The sequence below is a fragment of the Amblyraja radiata genome, chromosome 5 (assembly GCF_010909765.2).
Source record: "Amblyraja radiata isolate CabotCenter1 chromosome 5, sAmbRad1.1.pri, whole genome shotgun sequence".
Classification (NCBI taxonomy): Eukaryota; Metazoa; Chordata; class Chondrichthyes; order Rajiformes; family Rajidae; genus Amblyraja; species Amblyraja radiata.
The window spans coordinates 86,054,888-86,072,644 of NC_045960.1; the positions used below are offsets into that span (position 1 = coordinate 86,054,888).

At 39.3% G+C, this 17,757-nt stretch overlaps 1 protein-coding gene across 8 annotated transcripts in view; it reads left to right on the forward strand.

Moving 5' to 3' along the window:
- Window positions 1-17,757, forward strand: part of myt1l (myelin transcription factor 1 like) — a 438,397-nt gene that overhangs the window by 96,136 nt on the left and 324,504 nt on the right. For 7 of the 8 annotated variants that reach the window (XM_033021668.1, XM_033021673.1, XM_033021674.1 and 4 more), the window contains exon 2: window positions 4,130-4,245. The gene's annotated coding sequence lies outside the window, so the exon portion shown is untranslated. Of the gene's footprint in view, window positions 1-3,266; window positions 3,461-4,129; window positions 4,246-17,757 lie in introns of those variants that run through there. The other variant, XM_033021669.1, reaches the window with a different exon arrangement.

Genomic DNA, 17,757 nt, shown 5'->3' on the forward strand with positions numbered 1-17,757 from the left:
TGCCTCCTTTGAAGACCAGGACGGAGCTGCCGGGACAACCCCAAGATCGGCAGCATTATCGCCAATGCACTCTGATGGTGATGGACAGCATCTGTGGGCGGTCCTGCACTTTCCGACCAGTGTAAATGAAATACATCACATGACTTTACCCTACTGCGATGTCGGTGTGATCACTGCCGAACCCGACATCGTCCCCAACACCACAACACCTGGGAAGTTGAAGTTGTTGATTCTCTCCTCCACCCACCCATTGATGAAGACACATTTGTGGATCTTCCACCTTCCTCTTATAAAATCAACAAATAAATTCCAAATGTGTAGGAAGGAACTGCAGATGCTGGTTTAAATCAAAAATAGACACAAAATGCTGGAGTAACTCAGCCGGACAGGCAGCATCTCTGGAGAGAAGAAATGGGTGACGTTTCGTGTCGAGACATCAGTCAAAAGAAGGGTCTTGACCTGAAACGTCACCCATTCCTTCCCTCCAAATAAATTCCAAAGTTCCCCTACCTTGCTATCCTTATCCTTCCTCTTTATCCTTATCACTCCTATTTACTGAAACATGTCAGTCCTGAACTCAGACCACCTGGTCTTTAAACGACTCTCAATATTTAATGTGGACTTGCCCGATCCCAGCTCCTTCCAATCTACTCTAGATTCTGTCTAATAATGTTGTGAAACTTGCAGCCTAAAGACAGGTCCTGACCCAAATGTTATCTGTTCATTCCCTCTCCAGATGCTGTCTTACCCGCTGAGTTCCTCCAGCACTTTATATTTTGCTCAAGATTCCAGTATCTGCAGTCTCTTGTGTCTAGCCACCAAGCATGACATCAGGAGGCTGCAGCGAATCGTTCGATCAGCCGAGAAGGTTGTTGGCTGCAACCTTCCCCCCATCGACGAACTGTACACTGCAAGGCCCAGGAAGAGAGTGGGTAAGATCATCTCGGACCCCTCTCACCCTGGCCACAAACTCTTTGAAGCATTTCCCTCTGGAAGGCGACTCTGGACTGTCAAAGCCGCCACAGCCAGACATAAAATCAGCTTTTTTCCATGAGCAGTAGCTCTACTCAACTGCCAAAAGTCTGCAGCCTCCTTGTGCTCTGGTATTTTATTTCATTCTTCATATGTTTAAGTTACAATGTTTTATTTTTAATTGTCCACTGTATATCGTGTAACAGCTAGTTACAGGCAAATTCCTTGTATGTATACATATTTGGCTAATAAAATGTATTCAATTCAATTCAATGTTATAATCTGCTTTACCCCAATTGACCACTTTCCCCAAAGTGGCAATCAACATGGCTGAAGTTCAGTTTGGCCAATTTATATGTGGTTTGTGACAGGTTGTTGCTAACCATCACAACTTGTGTGGTGAATATGAATTCAGAAACATATCCATTGACGGCCTCCATGGCCTCCACGGCCTCCACAGCCTCCACAGAAGGCCATGAAGGCCGTCAATGGATATGTTTAAGGCAGAGATTGCAAGATTCGTGATTAGTACGGGTGTCAGGGGTTATGGGGAGGAGGCAGGAGAAAGAGATTGAGAGGGAAAGATAGATGGCGGAGTAGATTTGTTGGGCCAAATGGCCTAATTCTGCTCCTATCACCTATGAATGTTACTATGGTATAATAACTCTTGTACAGCCTGACGTTCAGTGCAGTTTGTTAGTAGGTGGATGGAATGGATTGAATGCCATTCTTTTATTTCCTTTTGAATAAGCAACAGAAGAGGTTGCAAAGAAAAGTACTGATGTCCATAATGGATGCAACATGTGGAGAGAAGACATGGAGACTGAAGTAACTGCATATACTGGAATGTTGAGTAATACACAAAGTGCTGGAGTAACTCAGCAGGTCAGGCAGCATCTCTGGAGGATCTAGATCCTGACCCGAAACGTCACCCTATCTATCTTTGAGGAATGCTGCATGACCCGCTGGGTTATTCCAGCTCTTTGTGTTTTACTTTGGAAAGAAAATATAATTAATGGCTGGAATATATAATATATTACAATGGATAGTTCGAATATATCAAACAAAATATAGGGGACATATATTCTAATGAAAGACTCCCTTTTCCTCATGCTTGGTAAAATTGCTGTAGCTTGTCAGCTCGCTTCAAAACCGAGTTAGGCAGCAGTTGTCCTGGGTGACTTAGCTGATGCTGTGGGACCACTTAAAACATAAACCCTTTATCATGCAAGACCATATTTTTTTTGTGTGGAATGTCCCAAGTACTGAAGTACTGAATAAAATAGAGCAAAATATTTGTTCTTACATCTGTAGGTAAATAATGTCCAAAGTTGAATTACTTGAATTAATTTAGTTAAGTTTTTAAAAAATCCAATGTCTTTATCCTACCTAATAAAAAGTATGAACTTATTAAAATTAATGTAACCTTTTTGTCTGCAGATGAGGCATCTTATTGCAGGTCGAAGTGAACTAATATGATTGAGGCTTTTGCATCTTCTCCTCTGGTCAGAGATTTTTGCTCTTTCTTGTGGGACCCGAGTTTAGCTTTCTCATTTCTAGCACTCATCAATACAAAACTGATTTGATGCTGAGCTGTATAATAATAAGCCTTTCATCAGCCAGGCCTGACACTTGCCTTGTAATTAAGGCCTTGATAGTTGTGTTGATAGGAAATGAAAGAAAATGGCTTTGTTCTCATTTCCAGAGAATGATTACTGGTTCTGGTACTCACCTGAATTCGACCCATTCTGCATTGTGAGCATGATTGCTGAAGTGTAAGTAATTGCAGCATCGGCAGATGACATTTTCACAAAGCACACTTCCCACTTTTCTAAAGGGAATTCGTTGAATATCTGTCCGTGAAGCTCATCAAATGTGTGTTTTAAAAATGCCAATTTTAAAAGAATGCAAAATTACGAAGATTTTCTTTGTAACTTGCACTTGAGATAGTGAAATGGTGACATTTTAATTTTTTTCCTGAAAAAATATTAATATTTATAATTGATACCAACAAACATATTTCCTAAAATAAAGAACCCTTGAGTAGAAACGAATAGAACTTAAACGTGCCCCGAGATTCTGGATAAGTAAAACAAAAAGGTCTGCACTGGAAAAGCAGCTGCCAGGAATGAAGTTTGAAAGAAGGAGCACGACAAACTGCTTCCATTCTCGCAGCCCTCTCCTAAAATTCACCAAGCATCGACTGTAGGAAGATAGTGCTAAAATAAACAATGCCTGTCAGATGCGGTTCGAGAGTCTGGCTGCAGCTGCTGGCCAAGGTGCTGAAAAAAAGCCGAAGCTAAGACTGAGGAAGCAGGAGAAGGTTCACAGCAGCTGCAGCAGCCAGCAAACAAAAATGAGAGAAAACCTGAGGCCAGTTCTGTTCCAGTGGAGAAAGGAAACATTCTTCCCCCTAGAATCCGCAAATATTGTGACATTAGCAGCCAGTCTTGGGAGTTGCCTGTTCTCCGATTTGTATGGTAGACAGGTGGGTGGTCTTTTGTGCACTTTTAATGAAAGAACAATGCTGAGATTTGATGGGAAATATTGGCTAAATAGGTATGTATCAGGATGTGAAGTTAAAAGTAGAAATCTTGAAAGTGTAAACCATCTAAACTTAAATGCTTATTTATGAAGCCTGAATTGTTTTGTTTTGCTTTAAAAAAATAAATAGTAGCACTCTCACGGTGTACAAGATTCTGTGCACTTCTTTAGTCAGGTTAAAATAATGTTTAGCTGCAATTTTGTATCTTTGAAATTCTCTCTGGTGCCTTTGGAGCTATTAGGAGATTTATGGTAGAGCAGCTCTCCAGTGGATGCTGATTTTAGCTGATTATAAACATCGTGCCAGGCCCCCAAGGGTCCCTTCATTTTCCTGACACACTTGACTGCTGCCCCATTAACACTTCGTCTGTTATTGCAATATTCCAATTTTAATTAGTATCATTGAATTTGGAGCTTGATGTGAAAATAATGCCATATATATGTTTTGGTTACAAAAAAAAGATGTGTCTGCTCTTACAACCAACCCTCTTTGTTGGAAACAAAGAAGGATATGTGTCTATATATATATATATATATATATTTATTTTTTTCCATTTCTTTTGTTAAAACACATTATTTCTCTGGTTTAGATGTTATCTTAAATTTTCCACAGAAAATGAACTCAGAAGAACGCTGGTGAATCGGCATTTGTGGACTCACAGCTGTTGTGACAGGCTCAGAAAGGCAAAGTGTGGACCAAAGAAATATCACACCATTAAGCAACTTCAGGTAGAGAACCATCAAATAGAAGCTTGATCAGGAGACTTTGAACAGCTGTTTTTTTTCTTCAGCTACCTCGGTACTTATCTTTCTTTAAAAAAAAACAGATTGCTAGATACTGTGATATTATTTGCAACCTCTTCCATAAGTACCCAGTAAAGGATCTGTATTATTTTTGCATTCATAGATATCAGATGATTCATGGGTAAAAAGCCTCATTTGCGGTTCAATTGGGTGATGCATGTGCTGTTCCACTTGCTAAAAAAAAAAATCACACACATAAGTAGAATGAGCCTTTACAGAGTAATGCAACACTTGATAATAAAGGAGACTGGATAAATTGTACAGTCAGAACAAGATGGAAAGGGGATAAATCATACGCCTATCTATCTAGGTTGTTTTTTTAATCAACAGCGATTGCACAATGATGGACTAGCTGCTTTCAAATGCTGTAGGCATTCAAAGGGCCATCTAATTTTTGGAACTGTTCTTCTGGTGCAGATTTTTAGTTGTTGATTGTCGAATTATTTTCAGTTATAATTTGATGGAAATTTGAAAAAAAAAAAGGAATATGTGATTGCAGGATTTATTTAACAGATTAACAATTATAAGAGAAAATAAAAATAATTGCAAAAGAAATTCTGGAAATAGAATGAATGGACCTGTAATCAGCAAGTAAAGAGTTAACAGAAATAATACTCGTGCATGAAAAGGCAATGTCGTGCTTCTGTTGGTAGACAGGAAAATCCCAAGCAATGCTGCTTAGCAGGGCAGTACACAGACATCCTTGCCGTGTAAATAATGGCTGTAATATTAAACATTACCAAATTCCATTGAAAAGAAGGTAGTGAAAATATGGATATGTGTTATAAATACATTAGTTACTATAACTTAGAATGAAACAAAGCCACCATACTATTTTACTTACAGGCTAGATTTATAATTGTTTAGTATGCAGTGCAACAAAAATGTTTTATTTTTCTGTGAATTTAGTATATTTTCTATTGGTCCCTTCCCTCGTCTCTGCTTCCGTTGTTTGCTTCTTTTGGATTAAGCTGCAAGGAAAAGCAAAGAAGTGCAATTAAGACTGAGCACCTGATATACCCAGGAGGGTAGAGTATTCTTCCATTTTTCAGACGCCTTGCCCCAGAGTCTTGAGTTGCTTGTAATTTGCATTGATAGCAACATTCTTCTGATTGTAATTTGGTAAATGCTTCTGTTTCGATGTGGTGCGTGGCTGTGCAGTTAATAAAAACCTAAGATTCACAACTGCGGTGAGAGCACTCTGGCTTTTGTGCATTCGGGAGAGAAGAACAGCACAGGCTCTCTGCTCTTGACTGCTATCCAGACAAAGCTACTGGAAATGAATGCAGAGACCAGCTGATGAAACATATAGCTAGAGCTTTGTTGACATCCAGGATAAAATAGTTACCCATTACACATTATCTCCATCCATTTTATGTCACCTGAACAACTCGGAAGTTTACCTGGGCAGTATTTGCCTGTGGAAATCTATCTTACCATTAAATAAAAACAGAAACAAAATGGAAGTGAAATCGATAAACTAAACTGCTATTTAGTATTGATAGGTCAGGTCTCTTGAATTAGAACTGTGCCCTACCCTTTGCTGATACTTTGTGGAAATCTCTTGCAGAAATGCAATGGCAATTCTGCTGTAACATGAATGCATGGTGAAAATGGATTTCAATTGGACAATGAATATTTATTTGGCATGGCACACCTGCATTTTCATCACTAAATAGAATGCCCAAGGGAAACAAAGTGCATTGTGTCAGCTTGAAAGCTAATCCATTGCTGAAGAATGTCAGTCTACTATGCCTTGGTTAGTTAGTTAGTTAGTTCACTGTTTCAAAGATTAATTTATCCTTTTTTGTTCTATTCCTCTCATTTAGTTTGCTTGCCTAGTCAGTTGAAATAGCTATGCCTGACTGGCCTTAGATTAATGAGTCTTACTCTCACTCTGTGCCAATGCATTCACCTTTTGCCCTGCACTTCCGTACTGCTCTGGTTTAATCTTTCAATGATCCTAATATTCTGTCACACATTCTTCTTTGATCGTTGCCCCTGATGTGATCAGCAAACTCAGCACAAGTAGAAGGATTGCACTTTTTCCAACAATAACCTCTTGAGTACATGCAGCCCCATTCTGTGCTATTATTAATGAAATCTATCATTAAAAATGAGAAAACAATGCAAATACACTTTTTGTCAAGAGCCTTGCAGTGTAATTATTTAAGATCAGCTCTCTGATTGGGCAATGAGATTTTCAATACAGAGATAGATTTCCGTGGGATAGATGTATCACGGGAAATGCATTTATGGTTGAGATCAACCTTTTTTAATTAAATGATGAACCCGGTTCAAGATGCTGACGGGCCCACTCCTGTTCCTAATCTTCCCATGATGGTACTTTGACAAAGCATCTTTGTCTATGGCAGCAATGACTGTCCCCTATTCAGTTTTTTAAGTGTTTCTAGTATAAGCATCTTGTTTGTTGTGGGGGTGGGGAGGTAATATGTTTGGAGTCACTGGGAAGTAATACCTACCCATTCCTGTTAATGTATTGTAAAAATGGGCTTTTGAAGATGGTGAAGAATAATTATCCACTCCTGTCAGAAGTGAATGGGAGCCTCCATAACCCAGGATATTTTGAGGATTTGAGTATAGGAGCAGGGAGGTTCTACTGCAGTTGTACAGGGTCTTGGTGAGACCACACCTGGAGTATTGCATACAGTTTTGGTCTCCTAATCTGAGGAAATACATTCTTGCCGTAGAGGGAGTACAGAGAAGGTTCACCAGAATGATTCCTGGGATGTCAGGACTTTCATATGAAGAAAGACTGGATAGACTCGGCTTGTACTCGCTAGAATTTAGAAGATTGAGGAGGGATCTTATAGAAACTTACAAAATTCTTAAGGGGTTGGACAGGCTAGATGCAGGAAGATTGTTCCCGATGTTGGGGAAGTCCAGAACAAGGGGTCACAGTTTAAGGATAAAGGGGAAATCTTTTAGGACTGAGATGAGAAAAACATTTTTCACACAGAGAGGGGTGAATCTCTGGAATTCTCTGCCACAGAATGTAGTTGAGGCCAGTTCATTAGCTATATTTAAGAGGGAGTTAGATGTGGCCCTTGTGGCTAAAGGGAACAGGGGGTATGGAGAGAAAGCAGGTACAGGATACTGAGTTGGATGATCAGCCATGATCATATTGAATGGCGGTGCAAGCTCGAAGGGCCGAATGGCCTACTCCTGCACCTATTTTCTATGTTTATGGACAGTAAGCACTCTACACAAGTTCATGAAGTGGAGCTCCTTGGGTAATGCCCTATGTTTCAATTTAAGAAAGGCAGTTAGAAGAAAAGGTGAAAATGAAGCAGAAACTCTACCCCAGAAACTCCTTACACCAGCAAAAATAGATCATTTAATATATGTTGGATACTGACTGAACTTCTGTGGATTTCTGATCTTTAAAACCAAAAGCTTTTTGATTCCGGTTAGCTTATTTTTTCTCTACATCTTTATTTGCTGATTAATTTCGTTCATTCTCAGTAATGTGAACTACAAATGAGTTATGGTTGCAATGTAACCATTATATTTGTCATCATTGTCTATTATTAGACAGATAGGAGGAAACAAGTACTGTTGTTTGAGTAGATTCAAAACTTATAATTCAGTAATCAACACCGCCAAGAGTGTCATATTGTCATATGTACCGAAACAATGAAATTTCTGCTTGCAACAGCACAACAGGTTTGTAAACACAATACTCAAAAGATAATATAATCAATAAACATTAAAAAAAGTTTAAAAATAAAAAAATCCAATATAGAGTTCAAAACAAAACAAAGGCTGATGATTAAAGTAATCATTTTCTAACTTTTCACTATGAATATTTGAAAATCATTATTTTTTTATGTTGAAAATGAAGTAGGACCTGGTGTATGTACAATGATTTTTTTTTAACAGTCAATTAGAGGTAATTAGGTTTTGATAACATTTTGTAACTATCAAAATTACAAACTAGTTGAAACTAATTAGTTATAGGTGAACAAAGCTTAAATTGTATTCTGGGAAAGAACACAATGGAAGGAGTCTGCTTTTGGAGAGGTTGCCAGTTGGAAGAAGACCGATTGGAAGTTGGCATTTTCACGACTTATTTCATAGACAAATCATTTGAATTTTATCAAAATGATTAGATGTGAATGATTGTAACTAAAGTGAATAGCGATTAACATATTTACCTTTGGTGATTGTTAAATGTATTCAATAATGTTATTTAGTAAGGGATGAGTATATTTCTCTCTTATTCTATTTTCTCTGGGTTGCCAATGGGGACAATCTCACAGATGCAGCGTCGGCATAATGTATTAGATGTTAGTCATGTTATATCCTTTAGATAAACAACATTTGACCTTTTGCAGTACTGTGTAAAGATACTTCTCCTGTGCTTGTGTATCAGTTATTTGTTGTTTCTAGTTGCCAGACTCTCCCTTAATTTTCCCTCAGTTAGAAAGTTTATGGTTGCAAAACTCCAATCCAAATTTCAGTGATGCAACTAGAGCTTTTATTTTTTTAAAGAAAAACTCTATCTGCTTAAAGTGTGCAAGCATTTTCTTTTAGTTAAATGATATCCACAACTACTATTTGTGGGATTTGTTTTGGAAGCTTGTTGTACCCTTGTTTGAATTTCACACCTTTCATCGGCTGAAGCTATCTGTGGAAATCGGAATGATCCTTCAGGAATATGTGCATGTAATAATGAGCCAGAGGCAAAAGAAAAATTGGCAACACAACCAGCAGCGTTCAACAGCATGCAAGTAAGATGCCTGTGTGCTCTGCTCCTTTGCCAGAGTAACACACTTGGACAAGATGAGGTTTTTTTTATTTCTGGGACTGGAGATTTCATTGTGGAATTAGCCAACAGCACACAAAAGATCAAACCCTGTAATGAGATACGTGGAACCGCAATTCCATGCTGTTTATCTTTTCTCATTTCCCCATTTGAGTTTCGAGCCTTTCTTATGTTGGGAATTGTGAATGCACACCATGGTGACAAGGAGTATGAATCCGAGACCTGATTCCTCCAATTATAATTATCAGGAGGTTGTGACTCGCATTTGACCCTGATAAAGAACATTATTTGGAATTCGTGTGGAACGTTGCTGCCCTTGGCTTGTTATTAACAAAGTTTGGGAATTAGAAACATAGAAACATAGAAAATGGGTGCAGGAGTAGGCCATTCAGCTCTTCGAGCCAGCACCGCCATTTAACATGATCATGGCTGATCATCCAGAATCTGTACCCTGTGCCTGCTTTCTCCCCATTTCCTTTGATTCCATTAGCCCGAAGAGCTAAATCTAACTCTCAACATCCAGTGAATTGGCCTTCACTGCCTTCTGTGGCAGATAATTCCACAGATTCACAATTCTCTGGCTGAAAACGTTTTTCCTCATCTCAGTCCTAAATGGCATACCCCTTATTCTTAAACTGTGATCGCTGGTTCTGGACTCCCCCAACATGGGAAACGCTTTTCCTGCATCTAGCCTATCCAATCCCTTAAGCATTTTATGTTTCTATAAAATACCCTTGCATCCTTCTAAATTCCAGTGAATATAAGCCAGTCAATCCATTCTTTCATCATATGTCAGTCCCGCCGTCCCGGGAAGTAACCCGGTGAACCCATGCTGCACTCCCTCAATAGCAAGAATGCCCTTCCTCAAATTAGGACACCAACACTGCACACAATACTCCAGGTGTGGTCTCACCAGGACCCTGTACAACTGCAGTAGAACCTCCTTGCTCTGTGAACGCCAACATGCCATTTGCATTCCTCACTGCCTGCTGTACCTGCATGCTTACTTTCAGTGACTGATGTACAAGGACACCCAGGTCTCAATGCACCTCCCCTTCTCCTAATCTGACACCATTCAGATAATAATCTGCCTTCTTGTTCTTGCTACCAAAGTGGATAACCCACATTTATCCACATTATACTGCATCTGCCATGCATCTGCTCACTCACCCAACCGATCTAGGTCATCCTGCAACCTCATAGCATCCTCCTCGCAGCTCACACTACCACCCAGCTTTGTGTCATCTGCAAAAATTGGAGATGTTACATTTAATTCCTTTATCAAAATCATTAATATATATTGTAAATAACAGGTGTCCCAGCACTGAGCCTTGCGGCACCCCACTAGTCACTGCCTGCCATTCTGAAAAGTACCCATTAATTCCTAGTCTTTGCTTCCTGTCTGCCAACCAGTTCTCTATCCATGTCAATACCCTAGCTCCAATACCATGTGCTCTAATTTTGCACGCTAATCTCTTGTGTGGGACCTTGTCAAAGGCTTTTTGAAAGTCCAGATACACCACATCCACTGGCTCTCCCTTTTCCATTCTACTTGTTACATCCTCAAAAAATTCCAGAAAATTAGTCAAGCATGATTTCCCCTTCATAAACCCATGCTGACTTTGACCGATCCTGTCACTGCAGTCATTGAACATCACTCAAGGCTGACAACTCAGTCGGTAGGAAATTAATGTTGACCATGCAATTTTCTAGACAAGGCCCTAATGCTCTGGAGCATTGTGAAATATTTCACAATATCCCAATTTCGTAAAAGCCCATGTACACATGTGAAATTTATTTTCTTGCTTATCCAGTATTTTAACACCAACGGTTTAGATGGATATGAGCCAAACCCTGCAAATGGGACTAGCTTAGATGGAGCATTTGGGTCAGCATGGACAACTTTTCCAAAATGCCTGTTTCCGTGTTGTATGACTCTGAGTTGATTATAGAACATAAAAATGGGTGGAATAGAGCGTTTGGTCTATCTAGCATTTTCCCCCTTCCAATAAGATTGTAGCTGACCTGAATATTTGCATCAATTCTCTTTGCTGACCAATGCCCACAACCCACAATTGTTGTCCAAAGATCCATTATCACTGATGTTCCAAAGCTCTCTGGGATGAAAAATGTCAATGATGCATGGCTCTGTGAGAGAAGAAATTTAATCTCATCTCCTTTAACAAAACTAACAGTTGCATGAATTAATGGAGGTAAATTTATGAAAAATAGTCTATGTAATTACAGAAAGCATTATGAATGCATTGCGTAATCTGTACCGTTGTGTTGTGTGGACTATAATTATTGCAGACATAAAATTGTTACGGTTAAATAGGGATACTAAATGGGAGAGGTAGACAGCAAAACAAGTTAATGGATATGCAGTCATAGAAGTAAGGTCAGGATTTTTTTTTAAATATTAAAGAATAAATAAAAATCAGGATTTTTGTAATAGAAAAATTAGAGATTTTTAATGAAGGTGCAGAATAAAGTGAGAATAACAGCAGGAACAAGATGCATTTTAGTATCTATTATAAATTCCCCAAAACAGTGAGGCAATTGGTATTGAGATGTACAATGGATTAGGAGGAAATTATTTGTGCATTAATATGATTCTTCTGGATGCAGATGTGGAATATATCATATTTTGGGAATTATCCATGAAGCCTCCTCTAGAACAAAGAAAAAAGGATTTGGTTTGGAAGTTAACAATGAATGTTTTTTACAATTCAAATAACCAATAAAGATTATGCAAAGAAAACTGTCTTTGGTTCCTTTTTTGTCGAATGGATCAGGGACGGTTAAACAATTATGGTTCAGGAATTAGGTTTATTTTCGATTAGAAGCATCTGCATTTTTTTTATTTTCAAGGTTTAGGGCAATCTTAGGGACAGAAAAATGTCTGAAATATTCAGTAGGTCGGGCTGCATTTGTGGGAAGAGAAAGAAATCTAACATTTCAGGTCCAAGATCCTTTGTCAAATGAAAGAAGCTGCGGAAAAGGTGAATGGTGTGTAGGGGCTGGATTTCTCTGATTAGGTAAAACTTGAATGGGAATAAAATGTGAACAAGGTTATCTGGTCAATGAATGACTGGGCACAATCAGAATATGAGAACAGAGACAAAAGAAAATAGACACAATAGCTCCAAAATACAGAGCAGGAAGGCATACTGACAGGTCTGATTGGGCACGTCCTGCACCCCCAGAGGAAAAAAAAGAGAAAAAAATATTAGCTGAGCCAATATCACAGATGGATGACTGATACAGACAGAACACTCAAGGTACCTACATTTTTCAATTTATTTATTTAGCTTGCGTTGGGGAAAAGTGTAACAGGAGGCTATGGACCTCAGAGCGGAAGAAGGATTGAGAATTAAAGTGGCAAACTCTGGGTTGCCTCTGCAGACTGAACACAGGTGCTCCACAATGTGGCCACCCAATCTGCATTTGGTTTCTCCAATGTTGAGGACACCGATTGTGAAGACTGTACGCTAGAGTGGACGAAATACAAGTGAATCGCTGCTTCACCTGGAAAGACTCTTTGGGTTCCTGGATGGTAGGAATGGAAGAGGTGAGAGGACAAGTACTGCATCACCAGCAGTTGCATGGGAGAGTGCCCTAAGAATGAAAGTGGTTGGTGGGAATGGATGAGAGGACCAGGAATGGCTCCCGGTAAAATATTCAAATGAGGGTGAGAGGAAGGTGTGTCTGATAATGGATTCTCCATGGAGGTGGTGGGAATTGTGGAGAATGAATACAAATGCTAATGTGGTGGAATGTAAGAAAAACTCTATCCTTGTTCTGTACCCAGACGAGAGGGTATAAGAGCACAGGTAATGGATGCAGCCAATCTCTTCTTTTACAGTGGTAAATGGGGTAAAAGTCATGCTTCAGGAAGAAGGGAGACATTCCATTGTACGGAAAGTCTCAACATTGGAGCAAAATGACAGAGTTAGAGGAACTGGGGGAATGTAATGGAGTCCTTACACGAGGCAGGGTGTGACGATGAATAGTTGTATCGTTATGTATGCCAGCAGTTAGTCATCTCTGAGATGGAGACAGGGCGATCCAGGAAAGGAAAGAAAGGATCAGAGAAAGTAAGGACAGCGTGTTCGCAGCCAAAATAAAGGAATTATCAGGTCCTGCATGAGTACAGGAGGCAACACCAATGTAGTCATTGAGGTATAGAAAAGAGTTGAGGGAGTGAGCCGGGGTAGGACAGAAATAAACATGGACACAAAATGTTGGAGTGACTCAGCAGACCAGGCAGCATCTCTGGAGAAAAGGAATAGGTGATGATTCGGGTTGCGACCCTTCTTCAGTCTCGACCCAAAATGTTATCTATTCCTTTTCTCCAGATATGCTGCCTGACTCACTGAGTTACTCCAGTGTCTATCTTCGGATAGATGTAAACCAACATCTGCAGTTCCTTCCTACAGTACAGAAATAAACTTATAGGAAGGATGAGATCAGCCATGATCATATTGAATGGCGGTGCAGCCTCGAAGGGCCGAATGGCCTACTCCTGCACCTATTTTCTATGTTTCTATGTTTCTATGAGATTAAACTAGAGAGGTTGCAGAAAAGATTTGCAAGGATGTTGTTCAGATTAAAGCGTATTGAGTCATCAGGTCAGATTGGATAGGCTGGTTCTGTTCGCTCTGGAGTGAAGGAGGCTAAGAGGTGACTTTATAGAATAGAATGCTATTTATTGTCATTCAAACCTGGGTTTGAACGAAATTCCATTTCTACAGTTTTTTTTACATTACAAACACAATCCAAGACCCGCACTTAACATAGTTTACATAAACATCCATCACAGTGAGTCTCCAACATCTCCTCACTGTGATGGAAGGCAAAGTCTTTATCTCTTCCCTTTGTTCCTTCTCCCGTGGTTCAGCAGTCCAACTGCAGTGTCGAGGCGAACTGGGGCTCCGATGTTAAAGCCCCCGGCGGGCGATGGTAAGTCCTGAGGCCGTTTAAGCCACGCCGGGCGATGTTAGGCCCCGGCTCCATGTCCTTTATAGAGTAGATAGTCAATGTCAGTTTCCCACAGTCAGGGTGTCTAAAACTAAGGGCAAAGGTTTGTCGGTGAGAGGTGGATTGAAGGGGCCATGATAGGAAAATGGATTGCACAAAGAGTGGTTGGTATCTGGAATGAGCTGCCAGAGTGGTGGTAGATATGGGACCAGTAACAACATTTTAAAAGCCATCTGGACAGGTACTTAAATGAGCATGGCAAAGAGGGATATGGAATGAATGCAGGCAATTTGGGATTACTATACTCTGTGCTTCACTTTGGAGTAGTAGATTTGGAAGTTGGCACAGAAGCAGATGGCCAAAGGCCTTGTTTCTATGCTGTATGACTCCAACACTCTAAAGTATTCTCGAAAGTATTTAACAGACTCTAAAGTCTGTTCCACATATCCCACCCTCCAATCTCCCTCTAGCTTAACAAGCAAACCTATGTCTCCTTCCTAGTTCTGACAGAGTGTCTTCTGATCCTGAACCATTAATTCTCACATATACAGACTAACCATAGGATTTCCAGCATTTTCTATCTTTGTTTTAGATTTCTAGCATCTGCAGTTTTTCTTAATTTTCTCTTCAGGACAATGACCGACAAAATAGTTAAGAAAATGTAATGAAGAATAAACGTAAGGGCTTGGAACAGTTTCAATTTCTGTCGAGGCAGAGAAAACCGAGAAGAGATTTTGTGAAGATTTTTTTTTAAATATTCAGAATTCAACATTGAACATCTTTAACTGGGTGCATGAATTTCTGAGCAGATATTGGTGGAAACTGCATTTGCACAAAAAAACGTCTAATTAACCTGCAACCACATTGCATCTTGCAGAAGGTATATTGAGAACATTTATCCTGTAATGCTCTTATCTTTCAGAGAATGGAAATAAGGAAGCATTCAAATGAGCTAGAAAGGAATGTGTTTTTTAGAAGGTAAAATTTGGAGGAAAAGGTAATTTGCATATTGGGTAAGAAATAAAGCAGAAATAAATGAATTTCTATGTCGGCAATGATTGTAGTAATAAAAACGGGGAATTCCTCAAATATTACATCTCAAATACACAGAATCTCAAGAGGTTTATTGCATAGAAGGAATTAACTTAGTCCATCATGCACTTTTGGCAAGAACAATCCAAAAATTGATCCCATTACTTGACATCACCACATAGTTATAGATCTTCCTGGCCTTTAAATATTTACCTGCAATTCCATGAACAGAAACAATACATGAAATCAGGAAATCATTCAGTCTGGTGAAAGGCCCCAATCCAAAACTGTGTCCTTTTCCCTCCACAGATTTGCCTACCCCGTGAATTTCTCCAGCTGTTTGTTTTTTGCTCAAGATTCCAGCATCTGCAGTCTCTTGTGTCTCTGTAATCATTTCAAACTGTTTCATTAATTACTCTTATTCTCACTTTAGGTGAGGAAGCAAAATAGTTTGCTATTCATTGCAAAATTTCCCACCAGAAGAAATAATCCTCTATTTAACATGTCAAATGAATAATACAGGGTACATCTATAAACCATTAAATTTATTCTTTGATTTCAAGAATCAAGTCAAGAGTATTTTATTGCCATGTGTCCCAGATAGGACAATAAAATTCTTACTTGCTGCAGCACAACAGAATGTGTAAACATAGTTTACATATTCTGTTTCAGTGGAAGTAATTGTAGCATCTCAACTATATTCTTATTTTAACAGCTTCTCAAACGGAATACACTATTTGGAAGAGCATTTAATGCACCGGATATTACAAATGTAGATAGATCCATTTGAGATAGTATGGATGTATGGGGCCAAACAGCCATCTTCGAATACTGTGTGGATTGTCTGAGATGGAATTTTAACATACTAAATTGGGTAAGTGGAGTGCAGGTGGCAATCTGAAATTGCCTCTGCACTTCCAAGACTATAGTGCTGAGTCAAAGAATGGGTAGTCCATCTGCTGTCAGAGTGTGAGTTTGCAATTGTAATTTGTGAGTGAAGTTGGCAATCACTGCTTAAATCAGCTTTGCAGATTTTAAATTGTTCAATTGTGTCTTAAAGTCTTTAAGAACTCTCACATGCTGGAGGAGAATTATTAAACAACCTAATAAAAAAATGGAAGACGATGGGGAAAACCTGCCAAAAATAGCAGAGAACTTGCAGGTCTGGAGTGTATGAAGAGCTCAAATGAAAAAGCATTAGTAAAATAAGTGCTGAATAAATGAATGGGACTGAAAGGGTCTTTAAAGAAGTGACATATATATGCACTGGCTGTTATTCAATGGAACAGTTCTCACAGATTGGTGGGAAGCAAATCTAATCCCATTATTTGATAAAGGAGGGAGAGAGCAGTCTGACATCAGTAGCAGAGAAAATGTTGCAATGTATTGTTGCGAAAGTTGTATTAGGGCAATTTGAAAATAATATTAGTATTTGGCAGACTTAACATCAAATTATGAAAGGGAAAACATTCTGATTTGCATTTTTGACATTAATAGGTTTGCATTTTCAGAAAGCCTTTAATAAGGTGTCATTAAAGAGACTATTCATCAATGTTAGAGCACCTGGTATTCAGCCTATCTACTGATGTGGTGTGGATCGATAATTGGTGAACTAATAAACAGCGTTCAAATTAACATGTCATAATCATATCTATATTAAATAGTGAAGTGACACATCGATTAGTGCTAAGACGGCAGTTGTTCACAATTTATTACAGTGGTGTGGATGAGAGGGCCAAGTGTAGGTTAGCCAAGTTTACTGAATTTTAGTTTTAGTTTAGTTTAGAGATACAGCGCGGAAACAGGCATTTCGGCCCACTGAGTCAGCGCCAACCAGCGATCCCCACACATTCCTGCAGACTAGGGGCAATTTTACATTTATACCAAGCCAATTAACCTACATACCTGCACGTCTTTGGAGTGTGGGAGGAAACTGAGGATCTTGGAGAAAACCTACGGGGAGAACGTACAAACTCCATACGGACAGCACCTGTAGTCAGGATCGAACCCAGGTCTCCAGTGCTGCGCCACCGTGCCGCCCCTAAATGTTATAAACCTTGGTGGAAATGTACGTTAGAGAAGGATGCAAAGAGGTTTCAAGGCGGTTTGAACAGTTTGAGTAAATGTAGATAAAACATAATGTTGGAAAATGTCAGGTAATTCACTTTGGTATGAACAATGGAAAAAAGAGCCCTATGATACATAAACTAAACCTTTGGTCTATGATGTCCATACTAACCATCAAATACCTATCTATGCTAAACACATTTAACTGCACATAGTTCTCGCCTACGAAGCCTTGGATATGTGGAGATATTTTAAATTGTTGATAGATTTTGTTGAAGCTGCTGGTGTTCAGAGGGATACAGGTGTTCTTTTACATAAATCACTGTACATTAACAATTAGTTGGATAGAAGCTGAGTTCTCTTGCTCTTATTAAATAAAGACCCAGTTACACTGCACGGGGAATATTGTGTACAAGTCTGGTCTTCCTATCTTACAACCTAGAAGGAGGTCATTTGAGCATCAAGCCAGTGCTGGTTCTCAGAGCAACCTCATCCATATAACCATATAACCATATAACCATATAAAAATTGCAGCATGGAAACAGGCCATCTCGGCCCTTCTAGTCCGT